This window comes from Rutidosis leptorrhynchoides, chromosome 6, assembly GCF_046630445.1.
Source record: "Rutidosis leptorrhynchoides isolate AG116_Rl617_1_P2 chromosome 6, CSIRO_AGI_Rlap_v1, whole genome shotgun sequence".
NCBI classification, from domain to species: domain Eukaryota; kingdom Viridiplantae; phylum Streptophyta; class Magnoliopsida; order Asterales; family Asteraceae; genus Rutidosis; species Rutidosis leptorrhynchoides.
Genome location: NC_092338.1, coordinates 210738223 through 210757538, shown reverse-complemented (window position 1 = coordinate 210757538; position 19316 = coordinate 210738223).

Here is a 19316-nt window from a genome sequence, read left to right as displayed (position 1 = left end):
ACAACTTTAAAACCCGAGCTTTGGTGAGAATCTAACTCCTTCTTCCCCAAATGAAGCTTTCTCTCTCTAAACTCTTCTCTCACTAGGGTTTGGACATAAGAGTGATGAATGGATGTGAAATTGATCCACAATTGGATCCAAACCAGTTGATATGGCCACAGATCCGACCTCAAGTGAAATGACCAAAATGCCCATCATTAAACTCAAAAAGCAGAAAAATAGAATCCTGTCGCTGGCTGTGTGCGCGGCGCGCTCACTTAGTGGTGCGCAGCGCGTACAGTGGTCTGAGCAGTTTCCTGAGCTTTTTAATTTACGCCATGCACTATACATTTATGTACGCCATTTGCACTCTATGTACCATGAATATTTGGGTGTTACAAATTAACAATAAGCTAGTATCGCCAATTATCACAACCCGAACTTTTTCGACCAAGTTATTTAATCTAATTCTCATGAACTAAAATTTTCAACTTGACTAGTAGTTTTGATACATTAAATCTTAATTTATTTTGGGATTTGTAAGACTTTAAGATTTTAATTAAGTCATCTTTAATCAAGAGTTGTTTTGAACATTTTTTGAAACCCTAGATTTTATAATCTATATTTATATATATAATAACTTAATTAGTAAACTTATTTACTAAGTACTTGGATTAAAAGACTTATTCACTTGGACATTTACATCATAAGTTAAAGATTTTCTCTACACTTAATCATTTTTCACAACTAGTCTTCATCACTTTGTATTTAACCATTTCTTTTATTTTAACCCACCTTGATCTATCTTGATTAGAACCTAATATAAGCTTACTTCCTAAATGTTAGGATCAAAACCTTTTTTAATAAAGGTTTTAGCCCTATAATGAGTTAAAACCATTCGAAGCCCTTGTTTTACATCATTTGGTTGTTTGCACGACACAGCTCCCCCCCTCCCAGACCCCCTATCTTGCCACTTCAGCACCTTGTGATCTTGGAGAAGATCATTACGAGCCCTCTCCTAGAATTTTTTTTTATTTCAAAAAAATTTTCATGGTGGATCAAGACGAGAATGAATCCGGTAACCTTAAACATACAAGTAAACATCTTAGAATTACACATTAGAAGAGCTACACTAGTACATGTACTATTGCAAACCAAAAATTGACTAGAACACTTCCATCATCATCATCAAAGTCGTTTTTCATCATCATCAACATCATCAAATCACCTCCCCTAAGTACTTCCTCCTTAAGCAAAAGCTCATGCAAAACACCATTATCACCTTTGTCTACTAGATATTAGACATCATTAATGGTAACAAGATTAGTCATCTTCCTCCATCCTCCTCCATGTGCCACCTCTACCACCACCTCACCACCATCATCATTCCATGCATTTTTCTCTCCAAGAAACCATCAAAATATCTAGATATTTTACTAAACATCATCATTTCACTTTGCATGATCATTAATAGCAAGATTGGTGAGTCATCACCCACCCTTGCTCTCCTTGTGACACGCCATCACCACCACCTCTATATAAACTATCCTCTAGTTCATCTTCCACTCATTTGCTCACTTCCACTCACTCTCACACCTACATACACTCTAAGTACAGATCCAAACCACTCTCTAGTTCATGTTATTGAAGCTCTAGGATCATACATCTTCAAGGTATAACTAGCTAACTTAATCTATTTATCATTTCTAGCCAAAATCAAGAACCTTCAGGTGTAAAAGCTAGATCTAGAGTGTTAATTCACTCAATGATGACTATATGGCTAACCTTGATTTTGATACTAGATTAGTACACTTAAGATCTATATATTTCCAATCTCTTAAAATGAAGTTAGAGTAATAACCAAAGTAATTAAACCATGTAAACTATTTTGTGTTTGAGCTGTCCAAATTTCTACTTGAAGTCTATGACCTAAACACCAACCTATGGTTGCTCTCTGGAACTCATGAATTTATATGATGTTCATATATGTGTTTGAGACTTCTAGTAAAAGTTTCACGATTTAACTCAAAGGGAAAGCCATTTTAGAATTTTATTTTTTCAAACGTGTTCAGATTCATGGCAATCTGACCAAGGTTGAAAGATTCATGCATAGCTTAAAATATAAAATTGATTTCTAACCAAAGTCTTCTGATCTAATTAGTACACTTAATAAGGAAGCCAAGGACAGTAAAATCACTAAGATCCATTAAGAAATCATCAAAATATAGTCCTATCTAGTTGACATAAGATTTTATTGAAGTCAGAAATTAGTCTAAAACCTTATCTACAAAGACAAGGTTAATGAAGACTTTGAGACTATTCCTTTTGGGAACAAGCACTTTTATATGTTCTAAGACTTCTGTAAAGTTCTAGAGTCAAATGGATAAATTTTACTATTTTTAAATTTTCAAAAGATTTTGTAGTGTAAAACTGAACTGTTTTGCACACTTGTAAAGAAATGAATTTTTTACTAATTTATGTTCTGGGTTTAGAGGCTAACCTTACATGGTTAGAACCTACACTCAAAGAGCTTTCCATAGATACTAAATTCACTTACAATGGATGTCAAGATCATTAAAAACACCTACACTTATATCATGATAAAACTAGTCAAAAACAGTCTATTTCTAAAATTATAAACTAGTAACTTTTGAAACCATGAATCAAATTGGACATGTAAAGATCACTTGAGAACTGATCTTAGAATTAACCTAAATACTATATTAAGTAGTATAACCTCTGACCTCATAATATCCATTAGCTCTCAATCCGGATCACCGTAAACTATCTAAACTGCACTTTCCGAGCTTCGCACCGTATTGCATCAATTATGAGTTCATGGCCCCCTTTTACTCGTTTTATAATTGTTTTGGGGTGAGAATACATGCTTTATATTTTTAATACCTTCTTTATGTATTACTATACTTTATTGTTTTATTAAGTTCGGTAAGTGAGTTCATGGCCCCTTTTTCTCGTTTTATAAATTGTTTTGGGGTGAGAATACATGCTTAATATTTTAATACATGTTTTATGTTTTCCAAAACATGCCTAATATTTTTACTACGCTTTACTTATAAAGTTTGTTTTATAACATATTCTTATTATTAAATAACACTTTATGCATTTCTAAGTTTGTTATATGTGAGTTTTATGCTAAAAAGCCCTTAACTCGGTAGCATTAATTACAGTGACTTGTAAGCGCGAATCACTAGAGCAGATCTGTTAGGTTTGACAACCTCACCCTACCTTTAACTGTGGTGCTAGTTACTTCGAAACAATACATCTAGCATAATGTGAAATGTCCCGTTCTTATTGATTAAAAACGTTCCATATTAATTGATTTCGTTGCGAGGTTTTGACCTCTATATGAGACGTTTTTCAAAGACTGCATTCATTTTAAAACAAACCATAACCTTTATTTCATCAATAAAGGTTTAAAAAGCTTTACATAGATTATCAAATAATGATAATCTAAAATATCCTGTTTACATACGACCATTAAATAATGGTTTACAATACAAATATGTTACAACGAAATAAGTTTCTTGAATGCAGTTTTTACATAATATCGTACAAGCATGGACTCCAAATCTCGTCCTTATTTAAGTATGAGACAGCAGAAGCTCTTAATAATTACCTGAGAATAAACATGCTTAAAACGTCAACAAAAATGTTGGTGAGTTATAGGTTTAACCTATATATTATCAAATCATAATAATAGACCACAAGATTTTATATTTCAATATACATCCCATACATAGAGATAAAATTCATTCATATGGTGAACACCTGATAACCGACATTAACAAGATGCATATAAGAATATCTCCTATCATTCCGGGAAATCCTTCGGACATGATAAAAACGAATTCGAAGTACTAAAGGATCCGGTACTTTGGATGGGATTCGTTAGGCCCAATAGATCTATCTTTAGGATTCGCGTCAATTAGTAGATCGGTTTACAAATTCTTAGGTTACCAAGAAAAAGGGGCATATTCAGCTTCGATCATTCACCCATATAATGTAGTTTCAATTATTTGTGTCTATTTCTTAAAACATTTATAAAACTGCATGTATTCTCATCCCAAAATATTATATTTTAAAAGTGGGACTATAACTCACTTTCACAGATTTTTACTTCGTCGGGAAGTAAGACTTGGCCACTGGTCGATTCACAAACCTATAACAAATATGTACATATATATCAAAATATGTTTAAAATATATTTACAACACTTTTAATACATTTTGATGTTTTAAGTTTATTAAGTCAGCTGTCCTCGTTAGTAACCTACAACTAGTTGTCCACAGTTAGATGTACAGAAATAAATCGATATATATTATCTTGAATCAATCCACGACCCAGTGTATACACGTCTCTGGCTAGATCACAACTCAAAGTATATATATTTTTGGAATCAACCTCAACCCTGTATAGCTAACTCTAACATTACTGCATATAGAGTGTCTATGGTTGCTCCAAATAATATATATACATGGGTCGATATGATATGGCAAAACATTTGCATACGTGTCTATGGTATCCCAAGATTACATAATATATTAGAATACATGTATAATACAATATAAGTTAGCTAGGATATGATTTGTATAGAATTGTTAATATTTCCCGTAGCTACAAAAATCAAAAAAATATCCAATTTTGTTTTACCCATAACTTTTTCATTTTAAATCCGTTTTGAGTGAATCAAATTGCTATGGTTTCATATTGAACTCTATTTTATGAATATAAACAGAAAAGTATAGGTTTATAGTCAGAAATATAAGTTACAAGTCATTTTTGTAAGAGGTAGTCATTTCAGTCGAAAGAACGACGTCTTGATGACCATTTTGAAAAACATACTTCCACTTTGAGTTTAACCATGATTTTTGGATATAGTTTCATGTTCATAAGAAAAATCATTTTCCCAGAAGAACAACTTTTAAATCAAAGTTTATCATAGTTTTTAATTATCAAACCCAAAACAGCCCGCGGTGTTACTACGACGGCGTATGTCCAGTTTTACGGTGTTTTTCGTGTTTCCAGGTTTTAAATCATTAAGTTAGCATATCATATAGATATAGAACATGTGTTTAGTTGATTTTAAAATTCAAGTTAGAAGGATTAACTTTTGTTTGCGAACAAGTTTAGAATTAACTAAACTATGTTCTAGTGATTTCAAGTTTAAACCTTCGAATAAGATAGCTTTATATGTATAAATCGAATGATGTTATGAACATCATTACTACCTCAAGTTTTGTGGATAAACCAACGGGAAAAGAGACAAATGGATCTAGCTTCAAAGGATCTTGGATGGCTTGAAAGTTCTTGAAGTAGAATCATGACACGAAAACAAGTTCATGTAAGATTTTGACTCAAAATAAGATTGTTATAGTTATAGAAATTGAATCAAAGTTTGAATATGAGTATTACCTTATATTAGTAAGATATCTTACTGTAAATAAGAAAGATTTCTTGAGGTTGGATGATCACTCTACAAGATTGGAAGTAAGCTAGCAAACTTGGAAGTATTCTTGATTTTATGAAACTAGAACTTGTAGAATTTATGAAGAACACTTAGAACTTGAAGATAAAACTTGAGAGAGATCAATTAGATGAATAAAATTGAAGAATGAAAGTGTTTTTAGGTATTTTTGGTCGTTGGTGTATGGATTAGATATAAAGGATATGTAATTTTGTTTTCATGTAAATAAGTCATGAATGATTACTCATATTTTTGTAATTTTATGAGATATTTCATGCTAGTTGCCAAATGATGGTTCCCACATGTGTTAGGTGACTCACATGGGATGCTAAGAGCTGATCATTGGAGTGTATATACCAATAGTACATACATCTAAAAGTTGTGTATTGTACGAGTACGAATACGGGTGCATACGAGTAGAATTGTTGATGAAACTGAACGAGGATGTAATTGTAAGCATTTTTGTTAAGTAGAAGTATTTTGATAAGTGTCGTGAAGTCTTTCGAAAGTGTATGAATACATATTAAAACACTACATGTATATACATTTTAACTGAGTCGTTAAGTCATCGTTAGTCGTTACATGTAAGTGTTGTTTTGAAACCTTTAGGTTAATGATCTTGTTAACGTTGTTAACCCAATGTTTATAATATCAAATGAGATTTTAAATTATTATATTATCATGATAATATGATGTATGAATATCTCTTAATATGATATATATACATTAAATGTCGTTACAACGATAATCGTTACATATATGTCTCGTTTCAAAATCATTAAGTTAGTAGTCTTGCTTTTACATATGTATTTCAATGTTAATATACTTAATGATATGTTTACTTATCATAATATCATGTTAACTATATATATATATATATCCATATATATGTCATCATATAGTTTTTACAAGTTTTAACATTCGTGAATCACCGGTCAACTTGGGTGGTCAATTGTCTATATGAAACCTATTTCAATTAATCAAGTCTTAAGAAGCTTGATTGCTTAACATGTTGGAAACACTTAATCATGTAAATAAAAATATCATTTAGTATATATATATAAATATGGAAAAGTTCGGGTCACTACAGTACCTACCCGTTAAATAAATTTCGTCCCAAAATTTTAAGCAGTTGGAGGTGTTGATGTATCTTCTGGAAATAAATGCGGCTATTTCTTCTTCATATGATCTTCTCGTTCCCAGGTGAACTCGGGTCCTCTACGAGCATTCCATCAAACCTTAACAATCGGTATCTTGTTTTGCTTAAGTCTTTTAACCTCACGATCCATTATTTCGACTGGTTCTTCAATGAATTGAAGTTTTTCGTCGATTTGGATTTCATCTAACGAAATAGTGAGATCTTCTTTAGCAAAACATTTCTTCAAATTCGAGACGTGGAAAGTGTTATGTACAGCCGCGAGTTGTTGAGGTAACTCAAGTCGGTAAGCTACTGGTCCGACACGATCAATAATCTTGAATGGTCCAATATACCTTGGATTTAATTTCCCTCATTTACCAAATCGAACAACGCCTTTCCAAGGTGCAACTTTAAGCATGACCATCTCTCCAATTTCAAATTCTATATCTTTTCTTTTAATGTCAGCGTAGCTCTTTTGTCGACTTTGGGCGGTTTTCAACTGTTGTTGAATTTGGATGATCTTCTCGGTAGTTTCTTGTATTATCTCCGGACCTGTAATCTGTCTATCCCCCACTTCACTCCAACAAATCGAAGACCTGCACTTTCTACCATAAAGTGCTTCAAACGGCGCCATCTCAATGCTTGAGTGGTAGCTGTTGTTGTAGGAAAATTCTACTAACGGTAGATGTCGATCTCAACTGTTTCCAAAATCAATAACACATGCTCGTAGCATGTCCTCAAGTGTTTGTATCATCCTTTCACTCTGCCCATCAGTTTGTGGATGATAGGCAGTACTCATGTCTAGACGAGTTCCTAATGCTTGCTGTAATGACTGCCAGAATCTTGAAAAAAATCTGCCATCCCTATCAGAGATATTTGAGATTGGTATTCCATGTCTGGAGACAACTTCCTTCAAATACAGTCGTGCTAACTTCTCCATCTTGTCATTTTCTCTTATTGCCAGGAAGTGTGTTGATTTGGTGAGACGATCAACTATTACCCAAATAGTATCAAAACCACTTGCAGTCCTTGGCAATTTAGTGATGAAATCCATGGTAATGTTTTTCCATTTCCATTCCGGGATTTCAGGTTGTTGAAGTAGACCTGATGGTTTCTGATGCTCAGCTTTGACCTTAGAACACGTCAAACATTCTCCTACGTATTTAGCAACATCGGCTTTCATACTCGGCCACCAAAAATGTTTCTTGAGATCCTTGTACATCTTCCCCGTTCCAGGATGTATTGAGTATCTGGTTTTATGAGCTTCTCTAAGTACCATTTCTCTCATATCTCTAAATTTTGGTACCCAAATCCTTTCAGCCCTATACCGGGTTCCGTCTTCCTAAATATTAAGATGCTTCTCCGATCCTTTGGGTATTTCATCCTTTAAATTTCCCTCTTTTAAAACTCCTTGTTGTGCCTCCTTTACTTGAGTAGTAAGGTTATTGTGAATCATTATATTCATAGATTTTACTCGAATGGGTTCTCTGTCCTTCCTGCTCAAGACGTCGGCTACCACATTTGCCTTCCCCGGGTGGTAACGAATCTCAAAGTCGTAATCATTCAACAATTTAATCCACCTACGCTGCCTCATATTCAGTTGTTTCTGATTAAATATGTGTTGAAGACTTTTGTGGTCGGTATATATAATACTTTTGACCCCATATCAGTAGTGCTTCCAAGTCTTTAATGCAAAAACAACCGCGCCTAATTCCAAATCATGCGTCGTATAATTTTGTTCGTGAATCTTCAATTGTCTAGACGCATAAGCAATTACTTTCGTTCGTTGCATTAATACACAACCGAGAACTTGCTTTGAGGCATCACAATATATCACAAATTCATCATTCCCTTCAGGTAATGACAATATAGGTGCCGTAGTTAACTTTTTCTTCAATAACTAAAACGCTTTCTCTTGTTCATCCTTCCATTCAAATTTCTTCCCTTTATGCGTTAATGCAGTCAAGGGTTTTGCTATTCTGGAAAAGTCTTGGATGAACCTTCTGTAGTAACGAGCTAGTCCTAAAAACTGACGTATGTGTTTCGGAGTTTTCGGGATTTCCCACTTTTCAACAGTTTCTATCTTTGCCGGATCCACCTTAATACCTTCTTTGTTCACTATGTGACCGAGGAATTGAACTTCTTCCAACCAAAATGCACACTTTGAAAACTTAGCGTACAATTCTTCCTTCCTCAATACTTCTAACACCTTTCTCAAATGTTCACCGTGTTCTTGGTCATTCTTTGAGTAAATAAGTATGTCATCAATGAAAACAATGACAAACTTGTCAAGGTATGGTCCACACACTCGGTTCATAAGGTCCATGAACACAGCTGGTGCATTTGTTAAACCAAACGGCATGACCATAAACTCGTAATGACCGTAACGTGTTCTGAAAGCAGTCTTTGGAATATCATCTTCTTTCACCCGCATTTGATGATACCCGGAACGTAAGTCAATCTTTGAATAAACAGATGAGCCTTGTAGTTGATCAAATAAGTCGTCGATTCTCAGTAGTGGGTAGCGGTTCTTGATGGTAAGTTTGTTCAACTCTCGATAGTCGATACACAACCTGAATGTACCATCTTTGTTCTTGACAAACAAAATAGGAGCTCCCCACGGTGATGTGCTTGGTCGAATGAAACCAAGCTCTAAAAGTTCTTGTAATTAGCTCTGAAGTTCCTTCATTTCGCTAGGTGCGAGTCTGTATGGAGCACGAGCTATTGGTGCAGCTCCCGGTACAAGGTCTATTTGAAATTCAACGGATCGGTGTAGAGGTAGTCCCGGTAATTCTTTCGAAAATACATCAGGAAATTCTTTTGCGACGGGAATATCATTGATGTTCTTTTCTTCGGAATTGACTTTCTCGACATGTGCTAGCACAGCATAGCAACCTTTTCTTATTAGTTTTTATGCCTTCAGGTTACTAATAAGATTTAACTTTGCGTTGCTCTTTTCTCCGTATACCATTAAGGGTTTTCCTTTTTCTCGTATAATGCGAATTGCATTTTTGTAACAAACGATCTCTGCTTTCACTTCTTTCAACCAGTCCATACCGATTATCACATCAAAACTCCCTAACTCTACTGGTATCAAGTCAATCTTAAATGTTTCGCTAACCAATTTAATTTCTCGATTCCGACATATATTATCTGCTGAAATTAATTTACCATTTGCTAATTCGAGTAAAAATTTACTATCCAAAGGCATCAATGGGCAACTTAATTTAGCACAAAATTCTCTACTCATATAGCTTCTATTCGCACCCGAATCAAATAAAACATAAGCAGATTTATCGTCAATAAGAAACGTACCCGTAACAAACTCCGGGTCTTCCTGTGCTTCTGCTGCATTAATATTGAAAACTCTTCCACGGCCCTGCCCATTAGTATTCCCCTGATTCGGGCAATTTCTAATAATGTGGCCCGGTTTTCCACATTTATAACAAACAGCGTTGGTATTACTTGCTCCGACACTATTCGTTTTGGCATTACTTGTTCCGGCATTATTTGCTCCCTTAGTTCTATTAAACTTTGGTCAGTAGATCTCACACTTTGTCGCGCTATGACCATTTCTTTTACACCTGTTGCAAAATGTCATGCAAAACCCCTGGTGATTTTCTTCACACCTATGACATGGCTGTTTTTGGTTTTTGTTGCCGTTGTTCTTATTGAGGTTGTTGTTGGGATTGTTATTGTTGTTGAAACGGTTGTTGTAGTTGTTGTTGTTGTTGGGATGTTTGTTGTAGTTATTGTTAGGATTGCGGTTATTGTTGCGATTGTTGTTGCGGTTGTTGGGATAGTTGTTGCGATTGTGGTTGTAATTATTATTGTTGTTGTACTGGTGACTCTTGTCACCGTTTATTCTCCCACTTCCTCTTGAGTTGTTTCGTGTTGGTTTCTTCGGCCACCTACTCTTTAATTCTTCCCTCAATCTGATTTATGAGTTTATGAGCCATTCGACTTGCCTTCTGTATAGAAGCGGGTTCGTCTGAACTTACATCTTCTTGAATTCTTACTGGTAACCCTTTTACAAACATGTCGATCTTCTCTTCTTCATCTTCGAATGTTCCCGGGTACAATAGGCACAACTCTGTGAATCATCGTTCATATGTGGTAACGTCGAACCCTTGTGTTCGTAACTCTCTAAGTTCTGCCTTTAGTTTATTGACTTCGTTTCTAGGACGGTACTGCTCGTTCATCAATTGCTTGAATGCCGACCACGGTAGTGCGTAAGCAGCATTTTGTCCTACCTATTCAAGATAGGTGTTCCACCACGTTAACGCAGTACCTGTGAAGGTATGAGTAGAGTACTTAACTTTGTCTTCTTCAGTACACTTACTTATGGCAAACACCGATTCGACTTTCTCGGTCCACCGTTTCAATCCAATTGGTCCTTCGGTTCCATCAAATTCCAAAGGTTTGCAGGCAGTGAATTCTTTCTAGGTGCATCCTACACGATTTCTTGCGCCGTTAGCTGCATTGCTAGATTTAGCATTATTGTTGGTATGTAGCGCAGCCTGTACTGCGGCTATGTTTGCAGCAAGAAAGGTACGAAACTCCTCTTCGTTCATACTCACGGTATGTCGAGTAGTTGGTGCCATTTCCTTCAAAAATAGCCAAAAGAAACGAGTTAATCATATAGAATAACAAGAGTAGTCAATAGTATTTCGTAGCGTAATATGAACTTATTTATGAAAGCTCTTTCTTCATATTAACGTTTTATATTCTTTAATTCGGGTAGTACCTACCCGTTAAGTTCATACTTAGTAGCTAACATACCATTTCAACTACTACAATTCTATATGAAAAACTAATCACAAAAAAAAAATATATCATATTCAAACTTTATACAATAACTTGCAAACTTACAATACCGCTATTTTACATATAGCATGAAATATAGCACATAAAACTTTGATACAAAGTAGTTGCGAAGATAATTCTAGTTAATAAATAAGGCGTTCAGCAAAGGCAATAAAGACACGTAATTCATATGTCCAGAAACAAGTCATGCATTCTGGTTTTACTAATACCACTTCCCATCCTTGGTTTTGTGAAACATAACCGTTGTGACCGATAGTAAGACAATGTGTTGTAACGTCGTCAAAAGGATGAAGGTTACGTAATGACCAACAGTCTCGTAATAACCTAAAAACCTCATTTCTTACCCCAATTACCGACTCCGTCACTTGTGGGAACGTTTTGTTTAATAGTTGTAGCCCGATGTTCTTGTTCTCACTTTGGTGAGAAGCGAACATTACTAACCCGTAAGCATAACATGCTTCTTTATGTTGCATGTTAGCCGCTTTTTCTAAATCACGAAGTCCTATATTCGGATATATTGAGTCAAAATAATTTCTTAACCCGTTGCGTAAAATAGCATTTGGGTTTCCCGCAATATATGCGTCAAAGTAAACACATCGTAACTTATGGATTTCCCAATAAATCAAGGCATTCTTGGAACGTTCTTCGAATGTCTTACAAACTGAGCTCGTCTTAAATAGTTGTGTCGGGGAATTCTGACCGACTCTAGACAAGATTTCATCAATCATGTCTCCGGGTAGGTCTCTTAAAATATTGGGCTGTCTATCCATTTTGTGTTTTTATACTGTAAAATAGACAAGAGTTAGATTTATAAAAAAAATACTTATTAATACAAGCAATTTTTACATATATCATAAATCATAAGCACACTATATTAGATATATTACACCACACGAATACAACTATCTTATTTCGACTCGCTCGTTTCTTCTTCTTCAATTTTGGTTCGTTTTGCCAAGTTTCTAGGGATATATGATGTTCCCCTAATACGAGCCGTCGTTTTCCACATTGGTTTAGAAAAATCTGGTGCTTTAGAGGTTCCCGGGTTATTGTCACAACTTAAGAAATACGGGTGTTGACGATACATATAAAGTTCATCGCGTTTGGAATCAAATTTCTCTATTTTTATGCCCTTTCCCTTATTGTTCTCTTTTTCCTTATTAAATTGTGTTGGGGTAATTTCTATAATATCATCGGAATCCTTGTCGGGATCCGATTCATCGGAGAATTGGTAATCCTCCCAATATTTTGCTTCCTTGGCGGAAACACCATTGACCATAATTAACCTTGGTCGGTTGGTTGAGGATTTTCTTTTACTTAACCATTTTATTATTTCCCCCACCGGTTCTATTTCTTCATCCGGTTCTGATTCTTCTTCCGGTTCCGATTCTTCTTCCGATTCCGACTCTTCTTCCGGTTCCTCTTCGGGAACTTGTGAATCAGTCCACGAATCATTCCAATTTACATTTGACTCTTCATTATTATTAGGTGAGTCAATGGGACTTGTTCTAGAGGTAGACATCTATCACATAATATCAAACACGTTAAGAGATTAATATATCACATAATATTCACATGTTAAAAATATATAGTTTCCAACAAAATTTGTTAAGCATTCATTTTTCAAGTAAACACGGTCGAAGTCCAGACTCACTAATGCATCCTAACAAACTCGATAAGACACACTAATGCAAAATTATGGTTATCTAAGACCAACGCTCGGATACCAACTGAAATGTCCCGTTCTTATTGATTAAAAACGTTCCATATTAATTGATTTTGTTGCGAGGTTTTGACCTCTATATGAGACGTTTTTCAAAGACTGCATTCATTTTAAAACAAATCATAACCTTTATTTTATCAATAAAGGTTTAAAAAGCTTTACGTAGATTATCAAATAATGATAATCTAAAATATGCTGTTTACATACGACCATTACATAATGGTTTACAATACAAATATGTTACAACGAAATAAGTTTCTTGAATGCAGTTTTTACACAATATCGTACAAGCATGGACTCCATATCTTGTCCTTATTTAAGTATGAGATAGCAGAAGCTCTTAATAATTACCTGAGAATAAACATGCTTAAAACGTCAACAAAAATGTTGGTGAGTTATAGGTTTAACCTATATATTATCAAATCATAATAATAGACCACAAGATTTCATATTTCAATATACATCCCATACATAGAGATAAAATTCATTCATATGGTGAACACCTGGTAACCGACATTAACAAGATGCATATAAGAATATCCCCTATCATTCCGGGAAATCCTTCGGACATGATAAAAACGAATTCGAAGTACTAAAGAATCCGGTACTTTGGATGGGGTTTGTTAGGCCCAATAGATCTATCTTTAGGATTCGCGTCAATTAGTAGATCGGTTTACTAATTCTTAGGTTACCAAGCAAAAGGGGCATATTCGGCTTCGATCATTCACCCATATAATGTAGTTTCAATTACGTGTGTCTATTTCATAAAAAATTTATAAAACTGCATGTATTCTCATCCCAAAATATTAGATTTTAAAAGTGGGACTATAACTCACTTTCACAGATTTTTACTTCGTCGGGAAGTAAGACTTGGCCACTGGTCGATTCACGAACCTATAACAAATATGTACATATATATCAAAGTATGTTCAAAATATATTTACAACACTTTTAATACATTTTGATGTTTTAAGTTTATTAAGTCAGTTGTCCTCGTTAGTAACCTACAACTAGTTGTCCACAGTTAGATGTACAGAAATAAATCGATATATATTATCTTGAATCAATCCACGACCCAGTGTATACACGGTTCAGGCTAGATCACAACTCAAAGTATATATATTTTTGGAATCAACCTCAAACCTGTATAGCTAACTCCAACATTACTGCATATAGAGTGTCTATGGTTGTTCCAAATAATATATATACATGGGTCGATATGATATGTCAAAACATTTGCATACGTGTCTATGGTATCCCAATATTATATAATATATTAGAATACATGTATAATACAATATAAGTTAGCTAGGATATGATTTGTATAGAATTGTTAATATTTCCCGTAGCTACAAAAATCAAAAAAATATCCAATCTTGTTTTACCCATAACTTCTTCATTTTAAATCCGTTTTGAGTGAATCAAATTGCTATGGTTTCATATTGAACTCTAGTTTATGAATCTAAACATAAAAAGTATAGGTTTATAGTCAGAAATATAAGTTACAAGTCGTTTTTGTAAGAGATAGTCATTTCAGTCGAAAGAACGGCGTCTTGATGACCATTTTGAAAAACATACTTCCATTTTGAGTTTAACCATGATTTTTGGATATAGTTTCATGTTCATGAGAAAAATCATTTTCCCAGAAGAACAAATTTTAAATCAAATTTTATCATAGTTTTTAATTATCAAACCCAAAACAGCCCGCGGTATTACTACGACGGCGTATGTCCAGTTTTACGGTGTTTTTCGTGTTTCCAGGTTTTAAATCATTTAGTTAGCATATCATATAGATATAGAACATGTGTTTAGTTGATTTTAAAAGTCAAGTTAGAAGGATTAACTTTTATTTGCGAACAAGTTTAGAATTAACTAAACTATGTTCTAGTGATTTCAAGTTTAAACCTTCGAATAAGATAGCTTTATATGTATGAATCGAATGATGTTATGAACATCATTACTACCTAAAGTTTTGTGGATAAACCTACTGGAAAAGATACAAATGAATCTAGCTTCAAAGGATCTTGGATGGCTTGAAAGTTCTTGAAGTAGAATCATGACACGAAAATAAGTTCAAGTAAGATTTCCACTCGAAATAAGATTGTTATAGTTATAGAAATTGAATAAAAGTTTGAATATGAGTATTACCTTATATTAGAAATATATCTTACTGTAAATAAGAAAGATTTCTTGAGGTTGGATGATCACTCTACAAGATTGGAAGTAAGCTAGTAAACTTGGAAGTATTCTTGATTTTATGAAACTAGAACTTGTAGAATTTATGAAGAACACTTAGAACTTGAAGATAGAACTTGAGAGAGATCAATTAGATGAAGAAAATTGAAGAATGAATGCATTTTTAGGTGTTTTTGGTCGTTGGTGTATGGATTAGATACAAATGATATGTAATTTTGTTTTCATGTAAATAAGTAATGAATGATTACTCATATTTTTGTAATTTTATGAGATATTTCATGCTAGTTGCCAAATGATGGTTCCCACATGTGTTAGGTGACTCACATGGGCTGCAAAGAGCTAATCAATGAAGTGTATATACCAATAGTACATACATCTAAAAGCTGTGTATTGTACGAGTACGAATACGGGTGCATACGAGTAGAATTGTTGATGAAACTGAACGAGGATGTAATTGTAAGCATTTTTGTTAAGTAGAAGTATTTTGATAAGTGTCTTTAAGTCTTTCAAAAGTGTATGAATACATATTAAAATACTACATGTATATACATTTTAACTGAGTCGTTAAGTCATCGTTAGTCGTGACATGTAAGTGTTGTTTTGAAACCTTTAGGTTAACGATCTTGTTAAATGTTGTTAACCCAATGTTTATCATATCAAATGAGATTTTAAATTATTATATTATCATGATAATATGATGTATGAATATCTCTTAATATGATATATATACATTAAATGTCGTTACAACGATAATCGTTACATATATGTCTCGTTTCAAAATCATTAAGTTAGTAGTCTTGCTTTTACATATGTAGTTCATTGTTAATATACTTAATATTATGTTTACTTATCATAATATCATGTTAACTATATATATATCCATATATATGTCATCGTATAGTTTTTACAAGTTTTAACGTTCGTGAATCACCGGTCAACTTTTGTGGTCAATTGCCTATATGAAACCTATTTCAATTAATCAAGTCTTAACAAGTTTAATTGCTTAACATGTTGGAAACACTTAATCATGTAAATAACAATTTTATTTAATATATATATAAACATGGAAAAGTTCGGGTCACTACATAATGTATAGTCCAATATAGGGTAAAGGAAATCATGTAGGGCATTACATATGGCGTTAAGCTTATTACCAGGTGCTCAGGAAACATATACACTTTGAAACTGTATGGAAACTGAAATGTCCCGTTCTTATTGATTAAAAACGTTCCATATTAATTGATTTCGTTGCGAGGTTTTGACCTCTATATGAGACGTTTTTCAAAGACTGTATTCATTTTAAAACAAACCATAACCTTTATTTCATCAATAAAGGTTTAAAAAGCTTTACGTAGATTATCAAATAATGATAATCTAAAATATCCTGTTTACACACGACCATTACATAATGGTTTACAATACAAATATGTTACAACAAAATAAGTTTCTTGAATGAAGTTTTTACACAATATCATACAAGCATGGACTCCAAATCTCGTCCTTATTTAAGTATGCGACAGCGGAAGCTCTTAATAATCACCTGAGAATAAACATGCTTAAAACGTCAACAAAAATGTTGGTGAGTTATAGGTTTAACCTATATATATCAAATCATAATAATAGACCACAAGATTTCATATTTCAATACACATCCCATACATAGAGATAAAAATCATTCATATGGTGAACACCTGGTAACCGACATTAACAAAATGCATATATAAGAATATCCCCATCATTCCGGGACACCCTTCGGATATGATATAAATTTCGAAGTACTAAAGCATCCGGTACTTTGGATGGGGCTTGTTGGGCCCGATAGATCTATCTTTAGGATTCGCGTCAATTAGGGTGTCTGTTCCCTAATTCTTAGATTACCAGACTTAATAAAAAGGGGCATATTCGATTTCGATAATTCAACCATAGAATGTAGTTTCACGTACTTGTGTCTATTTTGTAAATCATTTATAAAACCTGCATGTATTCTCATCCCAAAAATATTAGATTTTAAAAGTGGGACTATAACTCACTTTCACAGATTTTTTACTTCGTCGGGAAGTAAGACTTGGCCACTGGTTGATTCACGAACCTATAACAATATATACATATATATCAAAGTATGTTCAAAATATATTTACAACACTTTTAATATATTTTAATGTTTTAAGTTTATTAAGTCAGCTGTCCTCGTTAATAACCTACAACTAGTTGTCCACAGTTAGATGTACAGAAATAAATCGATAAATATCATCTTGAATCAATCCACGACCCAGTGTATACGTATCTCAGTATTGATCACAACTCAAACTATATATATTTTGGAATCAACCTCAACCCTGTATAGCTAACTCCAACATTCACATATAGAGTGTCTATGGTTGTTCCGAAATATATATACATGTGTCGACATGATAGGTCGAAACATTGTATACGTGTCTGTGGTATCTCAAGATTACATAATATACAATACAAGTTGATTAAGTTATGGTTAGAATAGATTTGTTACCAATTTTCACGTAGCTAAAATGAGAAAAATTATCCAATCTTGTTTTACCCATAACTTCTTCATTTTAAATCCGTTTTGAGTGAATAAAATTGCTATGGTTTCATATTGAATTCTATTTTATGAATCTAAACAGAAAAAGTATAGGTTTATAGTCGGAAAAATAAGTTACAAGTCGTTTTTGTAAAGGTAGTCATTTCAGTCGAAAGAACGACGTCTAGATGACCATTTTAGAAAACATACTTCCACTTTGAGTTTAACCATAATTTTTGGATATAGTTTCATGTTCATAATAAAAATCATTTTCTCAGAATAACAACTTTTAAATCAAAGTTTATCATAGTTTTTAATTAACTAACCCAAAACAACCCGCGGTGTTACTACGACGGCGTAAATCCGGTTTTACGGTGTTTTTCGTGTTTCCAGGTTTTAAATCATTAAGTTAGCATATCATATAGATATAGAACATGTGTTTAGTTGATTTTAAAAGTCAAGTTAGAAGGATTAACTTTTGTTTGCGAACAAGTTTAGAATTAACTAAACTATGTTCTAGTGATTACAAGTTTAAACCTTCGAATAAGATAGCTTTATATGTATGAATCGAATGATGTTATGAACATCATTACTACATTAATTCCCTTGGATAAACCTACTGGAAAAGAAAAAAATGGATCTAGCTTCAACGGATCCTTGGATGGCTCGAAGTTCTTGAAGCAAAATCATGACACGAAAACAAGTTCAAGTAAGATCATCACTTGAAATAAGATTGTTATAGTTATAGAAATTGAACCAAAGTTTGAATATGATTATTACCTTGTATTAGAATGATAACCTACTGTAAGAAACAAAGATTTCTTGAGGTTGGATGATCACCTTACAAGATTGGAAGTGAGCTAGCAAACTTGAAAGTATTCTTGATTTTATGAAACTAGAACTTTTGGAATTTATGAAGAACACTTAGAACTTGAAGATAGAACTTGAGAGAGATCAATTAGATGAAGAAAATTGAAGAATGAAAGTGTTTGTAGGTGTTTTTGGTCGTTGGTGTATGGATTAGATATAAAGGATATGTAATTTTGTTTTCATGTAAATAAGTCATGAATGATTACTCATATTTTTGTAATTTTATGAGATATTTCATGCTAGTTGCCAAATGATGGTTCCCACATGTGTTAGGTGACTCACATGGGCTGCTAAGAGCTGATCATTGGAGTGTATATACCAATAGTACATACATCTAAAAGCTGTGTATTGTACGAGTACGAATACGGGTGCATACGAGTAGAATTGTTGATGAAACTGAACGAGGATGTAATTGTAAGCATTTTTGTTAAGTAGAAGTATTTTGATAAGTGTCTTGAAGTCTTTAAAAAGTGTATGAATTCATATTAAAACACTACATGTATATACATTTTAACTGAGTCGTTAAGTCATCGTTAGTCGTTACATGTAAATGTTGTTTTGA